The 22,838-nt window shown below is 50.1% G+C and overlaps 1 protein-coding gene across 2 annotated transcripts in view; it reads right to left on the bottom strand.

The window, feature by feature from the left end:
* Positions 1-20,456, bottom strand: part of CACNA1E (calcium voltage-gated channel subunit alpha1 E) — a 413,895-nt gene extending 393,439 nt beyond the window's left edge. For both annotated transcript variants that reach the window (XM_053915565.1, XM_053915566.1), the window contains exon 1: positions 20,016-20,456. The gene's annotated coding sequence lies outside the window, so the exon portion shown is untranslated. The remainder of the gene's footprint in view (positions 1-20,015) is intronic.
* Between the last annotated feature and the right edge of the window lie 2,382 nt (positions 20,457-22,838).

A 22,838-nucleotide genomic window follows, 5' to 3' on the forward strand; every position in this document is an offset into this window, starting at 1 on the left:
AACAAATCCTCACATATATGGTCAAACAATTTTTGACAAGAGCACCAAAATTATTGAATGGGGAAAGGACGGTATTATCAACAAATGATGCTGAGAAAACTGGATATCCACATGCCAAAAAAATGAATTTAGACCTATACCTTATACCACATACAAAAATTAACTCAAAATAGATCAAAGACCTAAATGTAAGAGCTAAAACTATAAAACTTAGAAGACAACAGAAAAAAAGCTTCCCGACATTAAATTTGGCAATGAATTTTGGATATGACACCAAAAACAGAGGAAACAATCAAAAAAGGTAAACTGGACTTCATCAAAATTTACAACTCTTATGCATTAAGGGGCACTGTCAACACAGTGGAAAGGCAACCTAAGGAATGGCAGGAAACACTTCCAAATCACACACCTTACAAGGTTTATCATAAAGAATTTCCACAACTCAAAAACCAATCCAAAAAAACGTTCTTAATGGGCAAAAGGACTTGAGTAGATATTTCTCCGAAGAAGATGTACAAATGATCAATAAGCACATGAAAAGGGCTCAAATCACTAGTCATTAGGGAAACGCTCATCAAAACCACAAAGAGATACCCACTCATGCCCATTAGGATGAATATTCTCTTTCAGAAATAATAAATACAAGTGTTGGTGAGGATGTGAAGGAACTGGAACCCTCGCATATTGCTGGTGGGAATGTAAACGGAGCAGCCGCTGGGGAAAGCAGTGTGGCAGTTCCTCAAAAACAGCAAACATAAAATTACCGTCTGATGCAGTACTTCCACTTCCGGCTATACACCCAAAGGAACTGAAAGCAGGGACTCGGATATTCGCAGTCCCACGTCCACTACGGTATTACTCTCATTAGCGAAAAGGCAGAGGCCGTCCAAGTAGCCATCAGTGGGTGAATGCAGTGAATGCATGCACAGATGTGCTATACCCATGCAATGAGACAGCCTTAGCAAGGAAAAGAATCCTGATACACGCTGCAACGCAGATGAGCCCTGCAGAAATTATACTGAGCGAAATGAGCCAGGAACAAATGGGCAAATATTGTATGATTTTACTTGTATTAGGTACCTTGAGTAGTCAAAGTCATAGATAGTACAGAATGGTAGTTTCCGAGGGCTGGGAGAGGGGGAACAGGGAGATACTGTTTAATGGGTGTGGAGTTCCAGTCTGGAAAGAAGGGAAAGTTCTAGGGTGGAAGGTGATTATGGCCTTAATATGAATGTACTTAATGCCACTAAAATGTACACTTCAAAATGTTAACATGGCAAATTTTATCTCACACACACACACACATACACACACACATATCCACCATAAAAATAAAGAAGAAATAACCTTAAGTAATATACAAAGAAGGGGGTAAATTGTAGAGTCAACCCTCTTGGGTTTGAATCCTCCCTACTCCCTTCCGGAACTATGTCACCTTAGACAAGGTCCTTAGCGTTTCTAAGCCTCAGGTCCCTCGTCTATACAGTGGTAGTATTGACGCTGCCTACTGTATGGGGTGTTCCGAGGCACAGAGTGGACTAGGATGGTGTCCGCCACATTGTAACTGCTTAATAAGTAGCAGTGGTGCCTCGGTTAGAGCTGTCCTTACCTCTACTGAGCACCTGTCACCCCAGGCACTATGCCAAGGGCTGGGAACACGGAGACAAATAGGATGGGATCCTGCTTTTAAGAACCTCGCCCCCTCAGTCAAGGGTACCCTAACTGGTTATATCCTCACTCAAGCCCTCACTTTGGACGTGTTTAAAAAGTCAAAATGGAACTACCCCATCAAGAAGAAAAACAAGAGACATAATAAAGGACGGTCACGTTTCCTAATGATGAGACCTGACTGAAAATAGAACAGGCTATCTTCAAAATCACCGAGGTGGCCTGGATAGCTACTTATCAGACCTGCTGCAGAAGACATTCAGAGGGTTGGTCTAGGTGGTCACTGGGCCCCCCACAGTTCAGACAGCCTGTGACGCTGTAAGGGGGGCCAAGGACTGAACGATGAACAGCTCGGCTGGGGAAAGCCTCCAAGGTGTCAGCTTCGCAGCCATCTCTGCTTCATGACACCATGCAAATCCCCCCAGCAGGAACCCCAGGTCTCCGTATGTCAGGGGTGGATGCAGATCCAAAACGACAGACAGGATTTTCACACAGACGAGTGGGCAGAACCAAAGCACAGCCACCCCTGGATGACATACAGGGGGTAGAAAGTTTCCAAAAAAGGTCCTCGGCTGTTCGCCGGGCCAAGGCACACTCCAGGCTCTGGGCCTTGGAAGAAAACACGGAAGCAGGACCCATGAGTGAAGACTGAGAAGACAACACCCCTAGGTGGTCTGTGAACCCACGGCAGGTACCCCACACCAGCTGCCGCTCTGGGACGCCCCAGCTATCCCAGGAACCCAGAGGACTCTGAGACCTTGTTTTTTAAAACCTTCACCTGAATATACGTTTACTGATTTGAGAGAGAGAGAATGGGGTCGGGGGAGAAACATTGATGTGAGAGAGAAACATCGATGGTTGCCTCCCACACACACCCCAACTGTGGATTAAATCCGCAGCCTAGGAATGTGCCCTGACTGGGGATCAAACCCACAACCTTTTGGTGCACGGGACAATGCTCCAACCAAGTAAGCCACCTGGCCAGAGCCGAGACCTTATTTTTTAAGGGAGAGAAAAGAGGCTTCCTCCTAGGGGCTTTAGGGGTATCCTGCATGGAGAGAGAGGCTGTACCCTCTCGGCCTCGACACTTCATCGGCAGTCCAGACTTCAAGTGCAGGGCCGAGCTGGGGCTGAGGAAAAGGGAGGGTAGGCAGACATTCCTACATGGCCTCAGCCACTCAGCTTCCCTCAGGGTCTCAGAGGAGAGACAGCCTAGCTCGTCTCTACCAAGCTCCTGACTTTCTTCTTCCCTGGGGTGCAGAGGTAGAGGGAACAGTCATGTGGTCAGGGAGGCCTCGCTGAGGAGGTGATGGTTCGGCAGACACTGAAAGGTAAGCCACACAGATATCTCCACACAAGAGCATCCCAGGCAGAAGGAAGAACAAGTGCAAAGAGCCAGAGGCTGAAAGTGTGCCAAACACATTGGTCCAGCAAGGAGTCTGTGTGACCACAGCAGGGACAGACCCGGGCAGAGTCAGAGGGTCTGAGGTCAGAGAGGTGAGGGGTGGGGCAGGGTTTGGATCCCACAGGGCGAATAGGCCACGTGAAAGATTCTGGCTTCTCCCTCCAGGAGGTGGAAAGCTATTGAAGGGTTTCCAGCAGAAGAGTGAGACATCCTGACTTAAGGTTTTTAAAAAGTCCCTTGGGATGCTGGGTTGAGCATTCACTCCAAGCAGGAAAGCACGACCACTTGCTTCAGTCAGTAGTAGGCTGTTGCGACAATCCCGGAGAGCGGTGACAGTAACTTGAACCAGGGTGGTGGCAGTGGAGGTGGTGAGATGTGGATATACTGTGAAGACAGAGCCAGGAGGGTTTGCTGACAGACTGGGTGCAGGGAGTGAAAGAAAAAGGAAGGTGTCAAGGACGACGCTGAGATTTTTTTGGCCTACGCTACTAGAAAGATGGAGTTTTCATTAACCGAGAGAGCAAGATTAAAGCAGCAGGTTTTACGGACGTATAAGGTTTGACGAGGCCCTTGGATGTCCGTGTGGAAATGTCTCACGGGCAACTGGAGAGACACATGTAGGGTTCAGGGAAGAGACCAGGCTAGGGCTGTACATTTAATATCATATTAAGCACAATGTGTGATGTCCACATATGTTTAGCTATATATTTAATATTTAGCAGTCATCTGCATGTAGGGCTCTGGTCAAGGGAGTAGAGATAAAAAGAAGAAGAGGTCTGAGGACTGAGCCTGGGGTGTCCAAGACTCACAGGTGGATTGATGAGGAAAAATTAACAAAAGCCAGGGGAAGGAGTGGGCAACGGCAGGGGAAGAACCCCAGCAGAGGGCACTGTGTTCTGAAAGCCACTCCAAGCAGGAAAGACTGGTCAGCTGTGACCTGCTGCTGGTAGGTCAGGTATCTCAAGAAGAGAACTGAAAACTGACCACCTGATTTGGCAACAGGATGGCCACTGATGACCTTAGAAAGAACAAACTTGGGGTGTGGGGGCAAAGCGGAGCCTCATTAAAGAGGGTTCAAAAAATGGGGGTAGCCAAATAGTGCAGGGAAAATCTCTCTTTACAAATTATTCTAACAAGTGAGGAAGGAATGACAGGAGTAGAATGTCCACATTTTATAAGCCCCCTAATGAAACAAGCAGTCCAGGCAGAGGTCAGCAAACTATGGCTCTTGGGCTCTATCTGGCCTGCTTGTTTTCTGTCAATAAAGTTTTATTGGAACTCATCCATGCCCATTCATGCATATATCGGCTATGGCTGCTTCCGAACTACAATGGCCACGTTAGGTAGTTGAGACAGAGACAGCATGGCCCACAGACTAAAACATTTACTGTCTAGCCCTTTACAGAAAAGGTTTGCCAACTCTGATCTAGGCAACGATCCTCATGGCTGCTGATGTCACAAGAAGGGAAACGAGCTGACATGAAGAGCCTCTGATGGAAGTACAAACTCCCCCAGGAGGTCATCTTGCAAAATAATGAAGAAACCAAATCTCAATCAGATGGAACTAAGCACCAATTTATAGGCAACACAGGGAACAAAATCATGCAACAAAGGGGGTGCAACCAGCAAAACTCAGAATATGGGAACATCTACAGAAAAAAAAAAAGACCAAGTTTCTTCAACAAATAAACTACAAGGCCAAAAGCGAAGTGGGGGAAGGAATCTACAGAACAAGATTTTTTTAAAAAAATCTTTCAGCTAAACAGAATATGTGACCCTTCTTTGGATTCTGATTCACACAAACTGCTTAAAAAAATTACACGATTGGGGAAATTTGACTACCCACTAGCTACCTGAAGATATTACGGCATTATTGTTAATTTGGGCAAGTGTGGCAATGCTATCATGGTTATTTTTCTAATCCATTATCTGTTAGTGACTGGTGCTTAAATATTTATGAACAGAATCATATGAGGATTGGGTCTGGTTTCAAAACAATCAAGTGCGGAGGGAGAGAAGGAAGATTTAGGTGAAGCAAACTGGTCACAAGTTGATCGGTACTGAAGCTGGGCCTTACTACTTGAGGGTTCATAATATTATTCTTGCTACGTTAATCCATGTTTGAAATTTTCACAATAAAAAAAAGCTAATTTGAAAAGAAGAGAACAAAAGGAGAGAGAATTTGGACCCAACAACTGTGAACAACTCTTTGGAGGACTCGTACTGCACTGATAAAAGGAGAAATGAAACAACTTCCAGAGGCAGAAGGAGGAGTTTGAAGACACGGTCACCTCCACAGCCCATGGCTTTCAGGGGAGTTTCACTGCTCCTCGGCAGCTCTCTTATCAGGTCACATGGCTGATTTCCGCTTAAACCACCCCCTGGAGCCAGGCAGAAGGTGCAGCCCCAACCTTCAGGAGCTGCCCTCTAATGTCGCAGTCAGTCCTACCGCTGAAAAGTTCGCCAAAATGCCGAGCAACATGAGAACGTGCAGCTCAGGGTATGATGGCCACAGTGCCGCGCTGATCTAGGGCAGCCGTGGCGGGGGTGGGCTGGGAGAGGTGTCCCAAGCTTCCTGGAAAAGGAGAGACCCTGGAGTACAGCCAGACAGGGGGAAGCAGGGTATTTTAGGACAGGAAGAAGTGTGAGCAGAGGCCTGAGGGCAAGGAAGCCCCTTCCACAGAGCCACGAGAAGTTCCTGCTGGAAAGGGCTGGGGTGACGTCATCTATCTTCCAGGCCACCCTCTGCTGTGGCCCTACCCTTGCTTCCTGTGGCCATGCTGACCCACTGCCAGCTTTCTGCATGGCAGCTGAACTCCCAGCTGCGGGAGGGAGCCCCTGTCCCTGCAGGGTGCAGGAGGTACCCTCAGAGAGGGCATGAGTATTCGTACAGCGGAGGTGATGCTTCAGCAAGGGGCCCTCTCGCCCCCACCATGCCTGCCTGTCCACCTGGCACTGTCCTCTGAGCTCTGCCCAGGCTTCTGGTGACTCACAATGCTGTGGGTAGTTCAGATATGGGGAATCTAGACAGGCTCCAAGCACCAAGGGCTTCATGAGGCCCTGGGGTCCCCTAGTGTTATGTGAATATTTGGGGTGTGCGTTTTACTAGGTCAAGCCCACAGTCTTCATTAAATTTGCAAAAAATCCTATGACGCAAAGGTTAAGAGGCACTGTACTAGAGGTTTAATAATTTTTTGATGTACTGGATTTTGGGTGAGGTGTTGGGTATAATTATATCTGTTAGGGCTCCTTTAAATGTCGATATGGGCCCCTCCTAACCCTCTCCCAAATAGAAGATTTCTTCTGGACCAATGAAACCAAGAATTAACATTCTTCGACAGCAGGTTCACGGCATGGCAGACCTCAAGCACCTTCTACCTTTATGGCCCAACAAAACAGCACAGCTATCAAGAGCTATTCCCCACATAACAACGGACATTACACGTATTTTCCAGGCCCTGAGTTTACAAAGCAAATTAGTTCACTGGTACTTCATATTTGGGCTTTGAGAATTTTGCTATGAAAACTTTAAAACACAAAGTAAAGCAATAAAATGGGCTGTAATTTGGATTGTGTTTGCCTTAATGGTTTGAATGGCCTCTAAAAATCAGCAGCCCCCACCCCCAAACCCTCACCATCATACATCCTCACCGAGGCCTGGCCTGAAAGGATGTGGGATCCAAGGCAATCTCAAGGACTGCCTCCCTGAGAGGTCTTCACCAGCATTTACTGAGTGCCGCTCTCAGCCCTCCACCTTGCCGTCCCTCCCCCTCGGAGCCCAGCACCATGCCCCCGATCCTAAACAAGTCTCAGCATCTCTAACTAATATTTGTTGATGGCTTATACTGATCCCAACTCCACACAAATTCTGTGAGGTAGGTCCTGCCCCTACATACATTTAAAGAAGCTGAGATTCAGAGGCAATGAGTCACCTGTGCAGAGCCACTCAGCAATAAATGGGACAGCCAGGACCCTACCCAGAAGCTGCCCAAGCCCAGGGCCGGTCCTCTAAGCCTGCACCACACACCCAAGTTCGCAACAGCCTGGTTATTGCTCATCCAAACCCCTCCACACTCCCCACCCACCCATTCACAGGGAGTGGGGCGTCTTTATGTTCCAGCAACAGAGTTTCAACAACAGTTCTAGGATGCCAGCAAGCCTTGTCCCACCACCAGCCTCCAAGGGGGAGAGAGCATGACAGAAGCTGGGACAGCTGCTCTAGCCACATAGCTCACTCAGCTGTGTTTGCCCAGCTCTCAGGCACCATCCTCCAGGCTGACCTGACCGGGTGCTCAGCTCTGCTCACTCCCTAGGCAGCCAGCCTCGCCAAGATGACTAATGTCTGCTTTGACATTTCTGAAATGCTTCAGCCTTTGAGGAAAGCAGAGAAAAGGGGAAGAGAGAGGCCTTGAGGAAGGCGGCCATAGCAGGGAGAGGTGGTAGGCAAAAGCCAGAGGCAGCTGGAGGTTGAATGCAGATCTGGGACCAGGTAACCCTCCCGGGTCAGGGGGTGAGCTGCAGAAAGGGCCCCAGCTTCTCTGCAGAACAGCTGATCAACAACACTATCCCTTCAGGGGCTGGTTTGCTCAGTATGGAGCCAACATCCCCAGCCTGAGAGTGAAGGGAGGGGACCAGGGGAGGATAAAGGGGGAAGCAAGGAGTGTGCAAAGAAAAACAGTGCTGGGTCCTGACACAATTTTCCCTTAAGGGAGTTCACATTCACAGAAGCAGAGCACCTTCAATTCCTCCTGGGTGTCCCGCATCCTTCCCTCTCCTGACCCAAGGACTTGGAGGGATGAACCCCCACAAGATCCAGTCTCTCCCACATCAACCTCCTTGACTCCCTTGGGACCTCTATCCATTCACCCAACGTTATGGAGCTGGGACTGTGTTGAGCTCTGGGACACAGCACTGAGCGGTAGGGACATGGTCCCGATTCTCCAGGAACTTTCTGCCTGGGGGACAGAGATATTAAACATGCACACACAAAGTGGGCTGAGTGCAGGGTGTGGCAAGAAGCAAGGGAAGGACTCTCATCAGATGGACTGTGAGAGAGGGTAGCTGCCAAGGAAGATCTCACTGAAGAATGACGTTGACACTGAGAACTGAACAATGAATAGGCATAAACCAGGTAACTAGGGAGTGAGAGGCTGGAAGAATTAGAGAGGGGGGAGCAGCACCTACAAAGGCCCTGTGGTGAGAAGGAGCTTGGCACATTCTAAGGGGGTCCAGCATAGCTAGAGGGTGATGGGCGAAGAAGAGAGATGTAGGAGTTGCAGCAGGAGAGAGCAGGGGGTGAGAACACGTGGGGCACAGAGGCCATGGCCAAGGCCTTGGACTTTAGGCTGAGGAGCAGCACAATCATGTGTATTCTTCAGGACCATGCAAGTGACCAAGGGGAGCATGGGTGTGTGAAGGGGACCGGAGAAGAAGGGGACAGATTAGTTAGGACGCTGTTGTGGTCATGTGAGTAAGAGATGATGGTGACTTGGTCTCGGTGGTGGCAGTTGAGGGTGCAGGGAAGAGTACAGGGTCCAGAAGCATCTAAGCAGTTAGAGCAACAGGGTTTCGTAACGAGTTGCCTGAGGGCATGGGGAGGCGCCAGCACCAACAGTGCCCCAGACTTCTGGGTGGATGAAGGTGCCACTCCCCAAGACAGAGAACGCTGGAGAAGCAGATTTGGTGGTGGAGACGAAGACTTCAGTCTGAGCATATTGAGTCTGAGATGCTGACAGCCAAACGGAGACATCAAGAAAGGTGGCAGCTATGGATGCCTGGATCTTAAAAGAGAGGTCTGAGCTGGAAGTGTAACTTTGGGGCTGGTGATAAACTGTTGAGTAATGGCCCTGGAGTAGCCGTGAGAATGTACCTGGCAGACGTCTAACGACCAGCTGCTAACCAACCGAGAGCCCCAGCTGCCGGGCCCTGAAATCCAACACTGCATTTGCACAGGGCACAGCGCACAGACACGAAGGCAGGCCCCCCCTCCTGGGAGGCACAGGATGGGGTTGGATGGCCGACCTGGGCTAGAGGGCTTCCCGGCAGCCTTGCTGAGCATCCTGAGATTGCACAGCCAATCCTTGCACCCCTGTCTATCCCTCAGGGCCACACTCGTGTATGCTCTGGTAGTTCTCCCAGCCTTTCCCGGCTCCCTCCCCACCACCTTTCACAGCAGCTTCCTCTAATTAAATCTTCGCACATTTAATCTGATCTTTATGTCTGCTGCTTGGAGGACTGGCCCACACTGAGTCTCAGCTTGAAGCTGTGACTTGCTTTAGGCAATGGAACAATAGCAAATGTGACACAAGCGAAGGACTGGGAAAGGCTTGTACCTTGGTGCTTCTTCTAGAAACCCTTCTGCAACCATGTGAAGAAGCCTGGGGTAGCCTCTCTGAGGACAGGAAACCAGGAGCAAAGAGGCTCCAGCCATCCCAGCTGTCCCCCGCCTCGGGAGGCCCACACGTGTGAGTGAGGCCAGCCTAGACCAGCCAAGCCCAGCCACCCTGGCCCAGGACAAAAGGACCACCCAACCACCCCAGAGAATTGTGAGAAACACTAAGTGGCTGGGGTTTGGGGTTTTTTTTTTTTGGACTAGTGAGTTTTGGGAGGACTTATTATACTGAAAACATTAACTGATAGAGGAGTTTGGGAAATGAAGATGGAATTCACAGCCATGGGGATAAATTCTATCACGGATTGCTGGATCCTCCCCTCAGTCTCTCCACACTCAGCCCTACCTAGAGCTCTAGCCATGAACCAGCACCCCCCTGAAAATTTATTTGGAACTTACCATGTTACAGACAATATAGGAAGGGTACATAGTTATAACTAAAACACAGTCTTTACACTGAAGGGAAAAAATATGGGAATCAGAGAAATCCTTTTTTCAACTTTCTATAATTAAAAATTATTGGATACAAAGTTGGCAGGAATATAGAATCTGCCTAGATTCTTTCACTTCAGGCTCTGTGGGCACTCTTTCTCTCTTCTCTCTCTCTCTCTCTTCTCCTCTCTCTCTTCTTCTCTCCCTCTCTCTCTCTCCCTCTCTCTCTCACACTATCACAGCCTTCAGTCTCTGAAAGGAGATAATGAGTTCTTGCTGTCACTTCAAAGTCAACAAATGATAGAGTCACAGTTGGTGACTACGATGCCCCAATCTATGGGAGGATAGTACTGCAATAGAAGGAAAGATCATCAGGATTTGCTGAAGGGTCAACAGTGGCTTCTCTACATCTTTCTATATTTAGTAAACTCACTGATCACCTGCTACGTACAAAGCATTGAGGAGACATCGGTCAGAAATGCCCTCCCTGCTATCAAAGATTTCACACTCTAGAGAGGCGGCTGACAATGACACCCTGACACAACAAGACACTGAGAATGCACAGAGTAAAAGATCTCGTGCAGCTTGGCGGGGAGCAAGGAAGTCTTCCTGGAGGAAGTTACTGAGTTTGGGAGGATAAGCAACTGCGAGCCAGGCCCTTGTGGGGAGGCACTGGGACCCGTCAGGCTGATTTAGCGTGGATGAAGGTGTCAAGACACAGAGGGAAAGGCAACATGTCTAGGTAACTGTACTAGCTCAGGGGGCAGAGCATAGGGATAAATGAGAGGAAATATCCAGAAACTAGACTGGAGAGGCAGGCGAGGGGGCAAATCATGAAAGGCTTTATACATCATCCCTTACATACTTTATTCTGAAAAAAAAAAATAAACCATGGAACAGTGATATTGTTGCCTCTGCATTTCAGAAAGACACTGTGGCCAGTGGATTTGGGGGAGACAAGATGTGTGCAGTAGACCGGGAGAGAGGTGGTAAGTGCAGGGTCATGGGGGTGGGGAGAAGGGACAGAATTCTGTGGCTTGAAGGAGGAACAATCAGCAGACCGTCCCGGCTAAGAGGATGCAGATGAGGGGACAGGGCAAATGGGAGCAGGAGTCGTCACAGAGGACTCTCAGATTTCTGCCTGGACACTGAATGGCCGCCGGCAGCACCTGCTGACCGAGGCTCTCTGAGAGAGGACACAACGTGGTAGGTGATGATGGGCTCAGTCTGGAAGAAAGTAAGTTTGGGATACTATAGAGTGTTGGAATAGAAATGTCCAGTAGTCCGCTGGAGAAAAATTCTGAAACTCGAAAGAGAATCCTGGCTTGGAAAACAACTTGGAAGTCATCAGCACACGGGTGATGGCTGAAGCAAGAAGAGGGAGGAAATCGCCCTGGGCGAGTACGTAGTATAAGAAGCGAAAAGGGTCAGGGCTAGGACCAGGAAGCACCTACTTTTCCAGAGGGGATCTGTCACTCAGTTCCCACCTGGAGGAGGAGCCCAGCCGGAGCTCCCAGGGGAAAGATGACCAAGCAGTGAAGGACCCCGAGAAACCCCTCTATCTGGGCTGCTCCACCATCTTCTCAAAAGCCTCCTGGACATGGCCAAGAAAGCGAGTAGCACGACAGTGTCCATGGTCAGTGATGGATGGGTCCAGCAATATTTGCACTTTAATTCAGAGTCTAAACTTCACAGTATGTCTGGCTTTGGAGCCAAGACTTGAGTCAAATCCAGACTCCCCCACCTACTGTGATGTTGAATTCTGGAGGCCTTTGTTTCCTTACATGAAACAAGACTAACAATTTGTACTTCTTAATCCCATCACCTTTCCCCCCATCCCCCGCCCCCCTCCCTCTGGCAACCACCATTGTTCCCTGTATGTGTGTGATTCTCTTTCTGGTCTGCTTGCTTGTTGCTTTGTAGATTCTACGTTTAAGTGAAATCACATGGCATTTGTCTTTCTCTGACCTATTTCACTTAGCACAACACCCTCTAGGTCCATCCATGGTGTTGCAGATGGAAAGATTTTATTCTTTTTATAAAATCTGAGTCATGTCCCATTGGGTATATGCACCACAGGGAATATAGTCAATAATATTATAACAACTGTGGAAGGTATTAGACTTATCACAGAGACCAGTTCATAAGTTACAGAAATGTCCCATCACTATGCTGTACACCTGAAACTAATATAATACTGTATGACAACTGTAATTGAGAAATAAAATATTATTTAAAAAAAAAACAGGAATAATGATTCCTATGTCTCAAAGAGGTGCTAGAGACACCAAGTTTCTGGCACATGCCTTCACCTACGCCCCTAACGGTGGTTCTGAAACTTGCAGGTTTGGCCCCAGCTCATGTCTGATTCAGGGTGCAGGGGTGATGCCAGTACTGCTGGTCCAGGTGCCACACCTTGGGACAGGGTGTTCTCCCTGAAGGACCCCACCATGTGGGTGAATACCCACTCATGTACCCCCAAACTAGTCTGTGACCCTAAAGAAGGGTATGGGATTAGAGTTCTAGGCCCTAAGTGCAGGTAGCATGAGAAAGCAATGGGAAGGTGAGGGACAGGGACAGGCACACAGCTTTCTCCCTCAGCTGTCATCCATGACACCTCAAGGACTACAAGTTGAGTGATTCACACCTGTGTGTTTAAAAAAGCCTGACACTGGATTCAGTAGCTGGGCTGGGTTGACTCAACCCTCAGGGCAGTGGCAGGGAAGGGAGCAGGTCTGCAAAGGCACAGCCAACAGTCAGCAGAGTGGACTGCAGTCACCTGGGCACCTGATGAGCCAGGGACAGAGGGGGACTGGTATACGAACATGGGAGGGGAAGCCGCCCTCCCAGAGGTGGAGGTGGAGGGCGGCGGGGAGCCTGTGGCATCTCCTCCCCATGTTAGGTAAGTTAGCCTCTGCTCTGGGCTAAGAAGACCCTGGAAAGAAAGAGGAGCAATCTGGAACTTCCTGAGAATATTATTTAATCAATCAGAACTGCCCATCCCTCTCCATCCCTCTCTGTCCTGGTGATATCTGGGGAACCTTCTCTGTGCTCCCCAAGACACTGTGGCTAAAAGTCTCCAGGAAAGCCCCACAGTGGAAGGAGTGGAAGGAACAAGGGTGGGTCACAGACATTTCTCTTTTTCTTTTCACAGCGTATATTCTGTATTATCTTGTATGGGTTTCGGGTGTGCAGCACAGTGGTTAGACAGTCACACACTTTACAAAGGGGTCCCCGATACTTCCTACACCCACCCGGCGCCACACATAGTTACTCCAATAGTACTGACTGCATTCTCTACTCTGTACTTCACATCCCCAGGACTACTGTGTAACTGCTAACCGGTACTTCTTAATCCCTTCAGCTTCTTCACCCAGTCCTCCAGCCCTCCTTCCCCCCAGCAACCTTCAGTCTGCTCTCTGTATCTAGGAGTCTGTTTCTATTTTGTTTGTTTATTTCGTTCTTTAGATTCCACCTTTAAGTGAAGTCATTTGGTATTTGTTGCTCTCTGAATGACTTATTTCATTGAGCATAATACCCTCTACGTCTATCCATGTTGTTGCAGATGGTAAGATTTCATTCTTTTTTGTGGCCAAGTAATATTCCCATTGTATATACATGCCACAGCTTTTATATCCACTCATCTATTGATGGGCAGTTGGGTTTATTTTATTTCTTTAAAATCGCCTCTAGACTCCCAATTTTATATGCGTAAATTTTTTCAACCTCCATTTACTACCGTGCTAGGGACTGAGATTGCAAATATTAATTAATCAGAGTGCTTACCCTCGAGGAATTTTGCCTAATGAGATATAAAATGTGGGGCACCTGTTTTATAGCCCATACAACACTTTCCCATACAGCTGAACCTATCCCTCACCATGGCCACAGAGAATTGGTGCCGTGGATCCTATTTTGGTGTTCTGCCATTCTGGTCTTCAGCTGAAATATTACCTCCTCAGACGCCTTCCTTCCCAGGCAGCCCAACCTAAAGAGCTACCCAGTCAGTGCCCCTTCGCCCTCTACTCATTTTCTGAGTGACATTTATCACCGTCTGATTTTTCTCCTACAGATTTACTTGTCTATGTATTGTCTCTCTCCTCCTGCAGTACGATATAAATTTCACAAAAGCAGGAAATTTATCTGCTCTGTTCACTGTGGTATTCCCAGGATGCAAATTGTACCTGGCCCAGACAGACACTCGAGATACATCTGCAGAGGAATGGAGAGTGGAAGAGACAGTAGGACGGGAGAAGAAAGGGGGGGCGACAGGGGGAGAGGCTGTGATTTTTCCACTAAGTGGCAGCGCTGAGGCTCACATCTGGGGCTTTGCCCCCAACCAAGGTTCCTTCCCCTACACCCAACTTGGGGGCCACTCTGGGCCAGCACCCAGGTTCTGAGGTTGTCAGGCTGACGCCCAGGACCCTGACTTCAGGGCAGAACAGCCCATTAACCCACAGTCTGAGAGCCAACTGAAGGCGAAGCAGGGAGCTGATATGTGTCACCTGTCATTATAAACCCCTTCCCTAAAGAAGGCATGAAAATGGGTGTGTACTTAGGATCATTACACTCACAAAAACATCAAGGGCCAAAAAAGTCAAGAGAGATTCCATTTACTTTCTTTTAAGTGGGAAAAACATAAAGTGTTCTTTTTAAATTATGAAGAATAAAATTCCTATACAGTAAATATAGCAAACAAAAAAAATATTATTGTACCACTAGGGAAGAGGAAGAGACAAAAAATAAAGACAGGGAGAGAGAGAAAGGATGAGACATAAAATCACAGAATGTCACAGCTCTGTGGGAAGGGGCTGCAGGCGACCACTGGACCTGGCCCCTTCTCTGGAAGATGGGGTCCTGGCCCAGCCCCTCTCTGGAAGATGGGGTCCTGGGCCTGAGCACTGATAGTACCGCTGAGGCCCAGGGAGTCATGTGATTTGCCCGGGGCCTATAGCCAGCAAGGACTAGAGCAAGCCCAGGTCCACTATGCCACGCTGGGAAACACATAATTTGGTGAAGAAATAAATTCTTCAAAGTACTGCACCTAGAGATAGAAACCTACTATTTGAGAGTGAGAACAATGTTGTTTTCATCTTTATTTCCCCATCTTCCTAGCAGAAGGCTGTGTACACATTTCATTCATGAGAAAGTGGGACTGCCCAAAGACACAGACCCCTCTGCAGCACAGAAAACACAGGGAGCTATGGGGCTGGCCAAAAGAATTTCATTTGTTTTTTTCCGTACGATGGCTCTAGGAGTGCTAAGCTGTCTTTAACTTCATTCAAAACAATTTTGTTAGATTGTATTTTGACAGCTGCCACATCAGTGTGCATTTAAAAAAACATCAAAATTGGTGAATTTTTGTGCAGCCATGTTAATATTGAAGATGGAAGAAGACATGCAACATTTTCAGTGTATTACACTTTATTATTTCAAGAAAGGTAATAATGCAACTAACATGCAAAAAAAAAGATTTGTTTGTGCCGGGTATGGAAAAGGTGCTGTGAGTGATTGAACGTGTCAAAAATGGTTTGCAAAGTTTCTTGGTACTGTTGACACTTTGGCCAAATAATTCTTTGCTGTGGGCCTCTCTTATGCATTGGAAGATATTTAGCAGCACCCCTGGCCTCTACCCACTGGAAGCCAATAGCAGGAGATAGCCAGCATACTCCAAATCAATAAAGTTATTGGTGAAAATGAAAAATGTGTCTTTTATTTTATGGGAAAAAACATATAGACTTTTTGGTCAACCCAATACTTTGACCTCAAGTTGCATTTTTATACCTACAATATTTCCATCACTAAAAGGCATGCCCACCAGTATTGCCCTAGAGTTTGTTACCCAGGTTAGAAATTATACAAAAAGCCACATGATGGATCCACCGCCCTGCCACAGGCTGCACACCTGTACCCAAGACCGTATCACACCTTCCTCCTGGTAACCCCAGCTCTGTGCCCTCCCCTAGTGCCCCGTCAGCTGCTGCCACCACTGCCACCACTAACCCCACGTCAACAATCTGGAGCCTTTTCTTTTAACCCCAACCCCAGACTTGGATTTACAGGGGGAAAGTTTTTTTCAGCTGTGTGCTTTATAAAATGTACTTTTATAAAGGCTCTGTGACTCCAGAGGACGAATCTTTTCAATGCCGTATGAAAGGCCTTTCCTTGGTAAAGCCCAATTCTCTCCTAGAATCTCATTCATCATAAGGGTCCCACAGCCACCTACGTACAGCAGACGGCAGAACCCTTCAGAAGCCTCATGTCAGAGATGAGGGTTAACAGTGAAAAGGGCATCACGCATCTCTGCTTCTGCCAGGAAGGTACCTGATTTGCCCATAATCAACTCTACTATAACAAGTAGGTTTCTGACGGCATTTTTGGTTCCAAATGGCTTTATCGTTTGTCACATGTATACTCCGTCCAATGGCCTCGATCCAAGCTTCCCAACACACTATAAGTGCCTTTTTTCTTCTCTTCGTAGACCACGGTCTCTCTCGTCCCACCTCCCGCCCCTTCCACTCCCCCAGTGCTTCTGCTGGGCCTGTTACAGATAAGGGTTAGCAGAGTGTTGTTTCCTGCCCTTCCCAATGCTGTCTCTTACCGGGATGCAAGGTGATGTAACTTATTAGGGATGCAAGGTAACACAAGGCAGGTGGAAGAAAAGGCTCTCCCCTGGCCAGACAAACCACCCCATTTTCCAGACCAGACCTGGGCTGAAGCCTGCCCTTGGGAGACCTGGGGCAGTCACTGCTCCTCCCCGGAATGCATCTTGCACGCGCCTCCATCTAACTCCTACCCACTAGCCCCCTCTGCTCCCCTCACACCCCCCACCACCGAGAGAGACGAGTGGCTCTGCCTAGGATATGTCTAACACTGAGAGCGAAGCCACCCTGCACTGGGGTTCTGAGGCTGTTGGAACTGGGGGATACCTGGGAGCATCTGCCCACACTTCATTTCCAGGCAAGGTACATGAGACCAGGGAGGTCACTGACTTGCCCAAGGCCACATGGCTACTTCAGGGGGCTGAGTCTGGGCCAGAAGACCAGCCTCCCAGGCCAATGCTCTTTCATCTCCCCCACCGCCCACTGTTAATACCTCCTCTCGCCCAGTGCTGTTCTTGGTCTGGCTGACTATGGTGATACAGGATAAATGCGAATGATGGATAGGTGGAAACAATGTCTAGAATTATCTATTTAAGGCTCTACTTTTGCCTTCAAGATAGAGAAAGGCTCTGGGGAACCAAGATACTGTCAGCTGGGTCAGGTTCCCTTGGTAATCGATAGTCACTTCCGGGCAAACCAAGGGGCGGGGAGGCTCTCTCCAAGTCTAGACCTCAGTCAGTCGCTCAGACAGCTGGAGCCGCTCAGCTGTGATCCTGCGGGAGACAGGCTGCCATCACCAAGGTACAGACAGACCCCCGGAAACCCGATGGCGACGTGCACTCTGCCTTCCGAGACAACCCAGCACACTGGAGTGAGGGAGACCCCTCCAATGACGGTCCAGGCAGCGGGGCAGGGAGTGGGGGCACAAACATCACAGACAAGGAAGGACAACGTTGACAGAACAGGGGCAACATGAGTCAAGAACCAGGCAAGACGGCCAAGTGAACCGTACAACCAACTCGATGCCGGAACCACCCATCGCCCAGGACCCCAAACAGGTGGGACTCAATCTGTGAGCCAAACACTGACCACATCAACCACCCCAAGCACCAAGAGGCCCCAGCATGGGGACAGCCAGCTAGCCTTGGGTTTGAATCCCAGTTCTGCCCCTGCTCTCTGGGTGAACTTGAGCAACTTAACGTTTTCGAGCTCCAGTTTCCTTACCTATAAAATGGAGACACCTACTCAATAGGGTTGGAGAGGACCAATTACGATAAAGTCTAGGAACTCCTTGGTATACTGGCTAAAACACCATAAACACTCAGTAAACCGTAGCCCAACTTTCTGAAGCCCTGCGGGGACTTGGCTGTCTGGCAGATGCTTGGGCTCCCAGGGGGATGGAGCTGGGACTGACACATTCCCCCAGAATCCTCATCACCCCCTCACACAAGCCAGGAAGTAAAAGCAGGGCATTTCCCTGCCAAGGGCTGGGGGTGGGGGCAGTGGGGGTGTCTTCAACCAGACACACACACCCCAGCCCCAGCCTCAGGGGATCCCAGGAGGTCTGACAACAGTGATCCAGTAGCTCAACCATGTGACTCGAGAGTCACTGTATGTCATGCTGCCACCAACCCAACTCACAATTTATGGCAGACAGTCTCCCGGGAGCCCCAGACTCATAAATACCACAAAGTAGCAGACAGAGAGCTAGAAAGAGCTTCATGTAAATCACCCTCTACTTGTCATCCCTGTGGCCGGAGCTCAAAGGTCCATCCTGGGAATGGGATTTTTGTCAAAGCAAAGAGATTTGTGTTCGGAGCTGGAGTCCGAAATAAAGTCCAGCTGAGGTCTGAGTCAGGAAGAACCACGCCAGGAAGGAAGATGCGAGACACACATGGTACAGAAGCACCCTACGCTGCCTTGTGGGCTGTTCCCATAGCTCCCACACAGTCACTCTCAGGGCAGTCATCCATCCCTGTCTTTCTGAACAGTCTCCACTGTCCATGCGTAACTGTTACAAATGCCTCTGTCCACTCAGAAGTGTCCTGGCTCGGCCCATAAATCACATGATTACCCAAACTCCAAAGTGGTAAGAACGTCTAGCTGGCCAGAGACAGAGTATGTGAGAGAACAGTGGGATGGGATCAAACAGGGAAAGATCGCCTTCTTCCAGGCTCTAGAGAAGGCTGCACAGTCCTACAAGACTCACACATTTGCAGAGAAAGTTCCCTATTTGCCATTAGTAATTTCTCCTGAAATTGTCAACCGGAAGTTTTCCCATGGTGCTCATCCCAGCTCCCAGCCCAGCGAAGACAGTCCCCTTTCTGGGTGGGCAAAGATAAAGTGAGGCTCTTGTTTAAGCTTTAGAAACACCCTTTAGTTCCAGGAAAACACTTCCCTGCACTCAGCCGCCCTGGCTCCTTTCCTCTCATGGTGATGCCTGTGCCATGAGCTGCTCTGGGCCCCCAGGGATAGGTAAGAAACAACGATCCAACACTGTGGCCTCCAAAGTGAAGAGCATGAGAACCTAAAAGCCCCCTGTCGTGGGTCATCCGCCCACAGTCTCACTCAGCCTGACTACTGACTTCGAGCAGCCAGAGGCACAGTCCCAGCCGAGCAAGAGGCTAAACTGCCCCCTCGGTCCCCAGAGCGAGGTGGAAGCCTCGATCTCAGGAGGGATGTGGATAGTGTCTCCCATCATCCTCTCCTGGGCAAGGGCACAAAGCAAAGAGGCGCGGAGAGCTGGGGGTTCCATGCCTCGAAAAGGACACCAAGCACTCGAGCGCAGGGAGATCAGACCGCGTCAAAAAGCAAGTCACTTGAGGTAGTCTGGCTTCTCCACACGCCTGCCCTCGTCCTCTGAGCTCCAACTCCCAGCCCTCTCCCTTGATAGGGAGGGTCCACTGCTCGCGGGCCCGCGGCTGGTACACTCAGCAAACCAGTTCCCGGATGCCTGCAAGGGCACACGCGGCTTCTTCACACAAACTTCGCTGGAAGCCCAGTCCCTACTCAGCGAGCCCTACCCTCCAGCGGTCCCCCAGTGCACAAAACTTCCTGGTGCACGGGACCCGCAAGGGAGGCCACAAGCTCGCGGAGAGCCGCGGTGGCACCTCCTCGTAGCCGGTCTGCGCTCCCGGGTGGCACAAGCCTCCCTCGCTGCGGGCTGAGCAAACGCGCGACCGTGAACAAGATGCCAGCCCTAGGCGCCCGTCAAAGGGCACAACACTCACACGCTGAAACCCCAGGGGCGCGGGGCTTTCCCACGCCCGAGAAATTGCCACCGAAGTTGCAAAGGAAAGGGCAGCGTGTGGGGAAGGAGAACCGACGCAGAGGACGATTCCGAGGAGGTTCGGGCAAGCGAGGAAGGAGTCTCCAAGGTCTGTGCATCCCCAACAGGTAGCAGACCGGGACGGAGCCGTAGCGCCGGCCGTGGGGAGAGCAGAGCAGCCCCGCAGGCAGCGGGCTCCGGGTGCAAACAACCATTTCCTCGGCAGCAAAAGCCAAACCCGGGGCTTACCTTGAATTAAAGCAGAGTCCCGCGCTCAGCTGAATGAGGAGTGTGCGCTAGTATTCCAGAGGCATCCTTGGATGATTTTAAAAGTGGGGGGAGGGGAACGGAGAGGGGGGGGGTCAGGCGAGAGGGTGAAATTGAAGGGGGAAGAAGAAGCAATCAAAAAAAAAAACAGGGGCAGGAAGGCAGGGGGAGGTAAGGGAATGAAATGGAAAAATAAAATAAAGGAGATAGTTAATGAAAAAACAAAAACAGAAGCAGAAAACACCTGTCTCCCGCCCACAGAATGGAAAGGAATTTCTGACAATTCGAAAGAGGACTGACATACATGCCCCCGAGAGGGCAGGGCGGGGGGTGGGGGGAGGAATGACAAAGGAGCCGGGAAGTCTGGAGCTGTATCCAAACCCAAGAAGGAAGAGCTGTCCACGGCCCGGACTGCGCCCGCGAATGGGCGCGGGCGGGCGGGCGCGGGGCAGTACGCGGCGTGAGCGTGCACACCCGGGCTGGGGCGGGGCGCACGGGGCTGACGGGCGGGGACAGCTGGGTGGAATTGCCTGCGGGCGGGGCTCTTTGTGTGTGTGTGTAGTAAACAGCCTAGGGCGAGAAATTTAAGGCAGGGATTCCCTGCGAAAGTTCAGTGACCTCAAACTTCCACAGGCCACTTCCACTCCAAAACACGGGCCTGTTGGTGGGCGGGAATGGGTGCCAAGGTCTCCTCGTGGACCTCACAGCGGCTCCACGGCCTGGGCAGGAGGCGGGTGAGGACGAGAGCATGATTAAACCTAAAGAGAAACAGGTGCGAGCTGGGGGCTTTCAGGATCAAGTTAAGGGAGGGGAGAAGTGCGGGGGCGGGGTAACAGTCCCTGAGCCAGACGCTGCCCAGGGATTGGGGGCCTAGGCGCAGTGGGGAGCGTCTTTGCTGCCTCTAGAGGGACGTAGAGGCTCTCTGCGGATCCCAGGGGCCATCTGAGGACCCTAAGGGAGACCCTGTTTCCAGGCGGGGAAGGATGGGGGGAGGGGGAAGTTAAGGAGCACAGAAAATAAAATAGCCCTCAAAACAGTCAAACTGGCATCTCCAAAGCTTTCTAAATAAATCTGAACGCTTTAGAGTGCCCTCTCTCCCACCATTTCTCTGATTCTTTGCTCATCTTTCCCTCCAGAACCCCAGAAATGCCTCCTAGAGCCTCCCCTGGTGGAAGCCCCTCCCGCCCATCTTTTCAGTCCAGCCAGGTCCCCAGAGGGACTTTGCCAGGTGGCCCCACACAACTGCCCACTGTCCACCAAAAGCTCAGAATCAGAGCGTAGAAGGGAGAGGGAGGGAAGGAGGGAGAGAGAGGTTGAAAGGGACAGGAAGAGACTCCAAGGAAGAAGCAGGGAAGGAGGAAGGTGGGGGTGGGGGCTTCTCTCCCTAGAAGCTCTTGTCCCTTAGGGCCTTGGCACAGATGGGGCGAGTCCTCTGAAGGCTTAGTTTGGAGTTTGCCAGAGTTCAGCGAGGACTGTCAGCCTCTACTGCTTAGCGGTGAGCTCCTCGTAGCTAACAGCAGCGATTCTAGTCAAGTTTGTACAGTGTACGCCCACCCGCCCCCAGCCTGGCACTCTCAGAAAACGTGCACTGAAGGGAACTAAGTAGCCACAAGACCCAGGGCTCCCCTCCCCTTCCTCTTAGTTTGGATGAGGGAAAAGAAGCGAAGACCAAGGGCTGCGCAGCCTCCTTGGCTCCTTCCCATTCACCCCCAGAAGGTCTGGTTGGGAGGGTCAGTCTGAGGACTCAGGACTTCTACCGCTGAGTCAGTAAATCCTGAAAATTATCACCACCCCTGAAACGAGGTGAGTCTGGTGTCTGTGAATTAGACTTTTGGAAAGCCAGGCCTCCAGCCCTGACATTAAAAACTGCTCCATCTGGGCATTGGGAAAAAAAAAATCAGAGCTATACATCAGTTGTTCAGAGGCTGACAGATTTTTGGAATGTCTTGCAGATCTGGTTTTCCTTATTAAGATTGTTTTTTCCAGTTCAGGCATCCAGACTCCATGGGAGCCTCCCTTGAGGCGATCTTGGGCCCTGACCAAAGGGGGGTAAATCCTGGGGAGTCAGGATCCCTCCTCTCAAGGGAGAAGCAGCACAAAGTGGGGACAAATAGGGAGCGATTTTCCCACTTTGGGAAATCAACTGCAGAATCTATAGGGAAGGGGAATGACTCCATTAACCCTCAAATGGGCTCTTCCTGCCCCCACCCCACCCCAACACACGGCACCCAGTGCAGCTACTGCCACCGAGGACCTTATTCCCTCAGCCCACGAGCAGCAGCACTCACACTGCAGTGTTTGGGTTTCTTTTTGTAATGAAAGAGTTTAAAGAGCTAGGATACCAGAAGGCTGATGGTTTTCCTGGCTTGGAATCGCCTTGAGAGAAGAGCATCCATACTCACCCTACCCCCATCGTCAAAACAAACAACGATTGTGCCCACAAACAAGACTAATGGGAGAGGCCGTGCCCACCGACCACGGTTCCAGGACAGGCTGCCTTAGCCCATCCAGGAAGGCGTCACAACCCCAGGTGCCCCCGTATGATGACTTCTCGGACACACCTGCCATTTTATTGTTCGCCTCTCTGGTTATAAGTAACAACTAATTAGAACAATATGGTGTCCTTTCAGACATAACAGAAATATTGGTTTTGCTTCTTATCCCATTTGGATGAGTTGTGGCTGTTGTCCTGCGCCTTTTGCTCTAGGCGGAGGAGGTGGGGAAGTTGGCTGGGATACTGGGGTTCATGGGTCCAGCAGGCCTGGCCTGTCTTGCTCCACCTCTTCACCCCAGCAGAGTCTGCCC

The sequence above is a fragment of the Desmodus rotundus genome, chromosome 12 (assembly GCF_022682495.2).
Source record: "Desmodus rotundus isolate HL8 chromosome 12, HLdesRot8A.1, whole genome shotgun sequence".
Taxonomy (NCBI): Eukaryota; Metazoa; Chordata; class Mammalia; order Chiroptera; family Phyllostomidae; genus Desmodus; species Desmodus rotundus.